Below are 5,940 nucleotides of genomic sequence, written 5' to 3'. Positions count from 1 at the left end.
GCCGCCCACTCATCCACACGACGTGCCAAGTTGAAAGCGTAACTTGGTTTCCGTCGGCCAAACAGACGCAGTGGTCCGCCTTAGCAGCACGGACAAACTCATGCGCTCATGATTGGAGTGTCTCCGTCTTTTGTGGTGCCTGCCAGACTTTGGCCATTCAGATCTTCATCTGCAAGTGCATTTTCAGTGAGGGATCCCAAACTGCACACTGGGATTGGTGCATTTGTGCTGCGGGGGGGGGGGGGGGTCCCCTCATTTTCCATCCTTGCCCCTTCCTTCCCCCTACAGGGGCAGGTTTTATTACTTCTGTTCCATACCTGTCACTCTCCTGCAGAAGGGTCAGATAGGATGGAAAAGGGCCTGAGCTATAAACGAGGGCAAAAATGAAATATTTATGATGTATATTGCATTTTGCAAAATCTATTTTTGTCCGAAAGCTGAAGTCTAGCCAGTCATCCGATGTTCAGAAAAGAAAACCTAAACCAGGAGTTTTCATATTCAAATCGAATAATTTGAATACAGATTTGTTGGGATGCTGCTTTGCTCCAAATCGGCTCCATCCCTCCTGGAACCCCCAAGACTGCCTCTCTTCAGTACATCAGCTTTATTTACAGCAGGTGAGGACAAGCCTTCCGGCTGCTCGTCTCATATGTGCCTCTACATCGTCCCAGCGAGGTACCCAGTCCCTGTCTGAAGGCGCCTGCCTGTGGCTGGCCGTGTCCCGCAAGCCTGTGTGTGCAGGGGGAGTGTGCGTGGACCTGTGTGTAATGTCTCAGGTTTCTTTTGCTCGGAGACGCAGGGCACAGTCGCTCCACGCGTGTGCAACAGACGATCCTGCTGGATTTACTGAACGTTGGGATTTGGGGTAAATGGGAATAGGGTGAAATAACTCTAGCTGTGCTCCTGCGGAAGCAGCAAGCAGGGCTTTTCCCAGTCCTTTGCTTCTGTGAGGAGGGCACCCTCTCTCTGGCCTCTTTTTCTTTTCCACCACGCTGCTGCCTTCCCAGAACACCCTGCCCCACCTTTGCTGCGGCCGCTCCACCTCGCCAGCATTTCCCTTCTTCTGCTGTGGCCTCAGCAGGACTCTGGCCTTTGCGTCCGTGCCCCGTTGCCTTTCCTGGCCTCTTGCACCTCCCACGCCCTTGAGCGGCCGGCACGGCACGTGTCGAGGGGCAGGGCTCCGGGGCAGGGCACCCACGCAGCGGCTCTTCCGCGGCCTGCTCCCTTCAGCGACGGGTTTGGAGGCGATGCTGTGCCGAAAAGCAGCACGGCAGGGTGAAAGGCTCAGCCTTCTTGATGCAGCCCCACTTTTCCGGCGCCCAAAAACGTTTCCCCAGCTCAGTGAGGAAGCACGGAAACCCCTGTGCACGCAACGCACATGCGCCAAAAGGCGCAGCACGGACCTCCTGGGAAAAGCGCCGATGCTCACGCTGGCCTTCCCCCAAGTTCCTCCACGGGCAGGGAGTGCGTAGGTGAGAGATGCATCCGAGTGCGGCCACGGCACAGCTTCCCAGAGGCATCGTGCAGGGCGCCCTTTTGGCAAAGGGCCAAAATGACAGTGCAGCTGGAAGGCCGCGCCAGCATCGGGACGGCACCCCCACGGGAGCGGTGGATGGATGGATGGTGCCCTTCCTAAGACGAAGCCAAGCAAATTAGCATGTAAGAAGGGTGGGATATATTGCCTTTTCTAGCCCAAACAGCATGGATGGACATGGAGAATGGGCAGACTCCTGTACCTCGGCAGGGATCAGTTCCCCAAAGAAGAGAAAGGTGGTGTCTTGCAGAAACTTTGCAGCCTCCTCATTTCCCTGTGAAAGAAGTAGTCATTCTTCTGCCCCTCCTGGGTGGATTTTGAGAATTCCAGAGAAAATCCTCAGTGTTCCAGCACTTGCCTTACTGAAGGGAGGAGGCCAAGGGGGAATGATCCTGCGTGCACATTTTCTTTTGCCCTTTTCCTCCTATTTCTCCAGCTTTCTGAAAAGCCTCCTCAGTGATGTGGCTGCGACTTGAAGCTTTCCCAGTGCTGAGTGCCTAAAAGTCAGGCTGCTGTTTTTGGCTTGTTCATTTTTTAAAGTCCCTTGAACGAGGACGAGGAGATGAAGGTCTTCCCACATGCAGTTCTCAGCCACTTCCTTTTTGGACCCTGCACCCTGAGAAATTCCTCTGAAATTTTCTCCTCTTCACACAATTGCAATTCACTCCTCTGCCCCCAAAGAATAGATGGAAATAAACAGACGGTGGAGATCAGCACAATGCTGGTCTCGGGAGGTCCAACGACTGAGAAAGCAATTGCTTCTGTGGCAGAGAATTGCTGAGGATGCCAGAGGAAATCCTCCACTTCAGGGCAGATACACCTGGATGCTAACGGGTACCCAAGGAGGTACTTGTGCTGGAGGGCTCCAGATCACTCTTCCAAAGGAGGGACAAGCAAAATGCAGCGAGCCCCCTGCCACTGAGCCCCAGCATCCGCGTGAGCTTGTCCACCCGCAAAGCCATCATGGTTTCCCAGTGGCACCGTATCTGCATCATACAATGTATTGTTGCCCCTGCACAGCAACTAAAGAATTTTTTGCTGGCATTAAAAAATATGACCGTTCAGCTCCGCCCCAGACAAAGAGCGGAGCACACCAGGCGCCAAAAGCGCTCCTGAACTGACATCACAAAGCGTCATCCTGCCTGTCACATCAGAACGAAGCACCTGTCTTGCCGCGATGCCGAAGGAAAGGGGCGCCCAAAGCACGTTCTGCGAGCTTGTGCCCAAGCGCCGCCCACGGGGTGCGTGGCCAGGCTCAGCAGTGAGCATCAGACCACGCAGGGGCTGGGGCCCCCCCAGGAGGCGGTCCGAGGCCTGTGCAGAGCCCACCTGACGGCTGCAGCGCCACGCGGTGCCTTGAATGGGCCGAACACGCCACATTGCCGCCACCGATGCTTTTTGTTCCGCTGTGTGGAGTAACTGACCCACGTGATTGCATGCACGAACCAGCCCAAAGATGGGAGATGTCTTTCGAGGGCAGATTATTTTTCCCTAACAGTGTATGTAGCTTGTTGTGCATATTGTACAAATATCTGAGCCACTTTGTTCATGCCAAAGTGTTTTTATTTACATTTGCAGCAAGTTAGTCATAGACAAAAGTTGCAGCTCTTGCGGTGAAAGGAAATGTGACCTCTCTGTCATTACTTTTAGAAGCATTTCTGCAAGTCCACACTGCTCACCAAGTGTTGACAGTCCTAAACAGAGATTTGAAGCTGATCAGCCAAGCGCAAATTATATCGTACTTAAAGGGCAAGAACCGTAATGAAGCTGTATTTTGAGAAGACTTGGGTGGTTCATATCACAGTAATTAAAAAGGAAGTCTTTCCAAAGAGCTCTTCGGCAGATACGTGGGGATCATCTTACCCTTTAAATGAATCCTTTGTCCAAGAACACCAACTAAGAATCTGCCCAAAGAAGGAGGTGTTTGTGAAAGAGTAAGAGCTGGTTAGGTCAGAATTGCAAAAGCAGCTGGAGAGAGTAAAAGAGATTCAGAAAGGGAAGGCGGATTGTATTTGGGCGCTTAGGGCGGTTGGGAGGCTCATTGAGTGAGTTCCCCAGGCACACTCCTCTGAACCCTCCCAGGTGGATTTCAAACCTCACCAGAAAGTGTGACTCTCTCCAGATCTGCTCAGAAGTACGTCAGTTTGCACTCAATGTGCATACACTTAGGAAGGTGATTCTGGGTTGCAGCCCAAGGTTTGTAATTCCAGGTCTAACCTAAGCTAGGCTTGAGGAGACCAGCCTAGGAATGTGTTTGTAAAGGGGGCAGCAGTGTTCCCCAGTAACTTGCATACAAAATGCCGGCACAACAGAAGGGAGAGGAAGGTTCACACCCCAGGTGCGAGGGAGGGGAGCAGCTCTAAGGCCCCCGAGATCATGTCCCTGTGCGCAGGGTGCAGGGGGGCCTGGAGGTCCTCATAATCATCGCCAGTCAAGTATCCATTCAACCTCTGAAGGCATCTACAAGGCCAACATGCCTTCCCCGCAACATGACATCTGCATCATCATTTTTACCCACACCCCGCTCACCCTCCTTCCCTGATGCCATGAGGTTCCGATGATGCAACAGACCAACAGTGGTTAAAAACAAACAGAAGAAGAAGAAGCCAGCATGGCTTGTGATGTCATGAGAACCCAGTCAGAGGGCGCTCAAGGGAGAGTTAGAGGCAGGAAAGGGGAATTTGCAACCCACTCAAGTGGGCCAAGAAATCCAAGGTTTCAGGAAAAGGCTTTGACTCACAGAACTGGGAGGGACTCGGCAGCCCATCCGTTCCCACCTCCTTCTTAGAGTAAGCCTAGACAGCTCCGCTCTTCTTAGACAAGCTCCCCTGCGTGAGGAGCCAGCATTCTCCACCTCAGGGACTGCCTCACACCCAGTTAATCACTTAATAAAACAAACTGCGTGGTATCTGCCCTCAGACCAATCCCGAAGGACTGACCTCTTCGGCCGTGCCCCTTCAGGGTCAGCGCACGAGTGCCCTGATTTGCAGCTGGCTTCAATGAGCCTCCAGATAATAAACGAGGCGCTCAGCCAGTCTCACAATGAAGCCGCCGGGCAGGTTCCAGCTGGCTGTGGCCAGACGCATGGACAAGTGCGCACCGCGGAGGGAGAACGGCCAGGCCCAGCAGCACCCCCAGACTGCCCAGCCTCCCCTCCCTCCACCCCCAGGCCTTGCCCCCGGTGCCTGGCCCTGTTCCCTTGCCAGCACCCTTGGGACCGACCCTGGACCCGACCCTGACACCAAACTCTCTCGGGTTTGGGGCTGGCTGCAGGACGCCTCAGGCACGGACCATCCTCTGCAACCTCCTTGGAATGCTTTGCACCTGCACCGCAAGGCTCACCTGCACTACTAGGCAGCTGGCTGAGTTCCTGGCTCAGACCGTAAGCACACGCAGAAATCCAGAGAAAAATCCTCCCTCGCTCCAGGATAAACTGCGTGATTTCTAAGTGCCATCTGTGCTCCCCATGGATCTAGGAGGAGAAGGTCTCTTGGGGCTTCTGTGGGCAAGCACCTTCCAGGCAGGGCTAGGGGCCCATCCTGCATTGCCCCATGGGAGTACTCAGTCTGGCAGTGCTGCTGGGACGTGTCTCCAGGGAATGTGTTCTCGGGCGTGTGTGTGCGTGCAAGCAGTACGCCACACGGACAGCTGGACCATCGTTGGTTCTGCTACACGGGGCCTTCCGGCAAGTATACAGGCTTCTGCACAACCTGACATAAGATTGGGGGGGAGACCATCACATTTGACCCCTGCCCCAAAGAGGCTGCAGGTAGCCTGAAGGCTCCAGACCTCATCATGATGGCCACCCCAGCAGGGCCACGACTGGTCCTACCACCAAGAGGTGACTCCATTAGATCAACTCCTCCCAGTCCAGCACAGAAGGCCGGGAGACAGAGGGGTCCACGGCTAACATGGTGGCCACGAGGTCTAGCCCTCCTCCTGCCAAGGAATATGAAGCCCCAGGAGTGTTGGACATCCAAGCAGCCCTGGCAGTTTTGGCTGCCAGGCTATTCAGACAGCCACCACCCTGCTCCAGGCCCTGCCCCTTCCCGAGGCTGCTGCCGTGGGAGCTTCCCAGCCTTTCACACCTTTCCCCCCATCACAGAAGGCAGAAATGTGTCTTCCAAGGTTTAACTTCTTCCAGTAAGAACTCTTTTTTGTGTTCTGCCCTTGCTGTTTTCTTCGGCCCTGTAGGCACTGCAACACGGTCCCCCAGACGGACCCCACCTCAAATTCTCCCAGACTGAATTTAGCTGTCAGGCTGAAAGAGGCTGCATTAAGAAATGCAGAGACAAGAAGAGCTTTGACTACTTAGGCCATGATGCTGCATAATCACTAAGAGTTAATTAGAAACATTTGGAATGTGCGCCCAGCACGCTGCTGCCGAGTGCCTCCCGCAGGCCTGG

This window comes from Varanus komodoensis, unplaced genomic scaffold (assembly GCF_004798865.1).
Source record: "Varanus komodoensis strain SLA01 unplaced genomic scaffold, ASM479886v1 scaffold88, whole genome shotgun sequence".
Lineage (NCBI taxonomy): Eukaryota > Metazoa > Chordata > Lepidosauria > Squamata > Varanidae > Varanus > Varanus komodoensis.
This window is presented reverse-complemented; position numbering follows the sequence as displayed.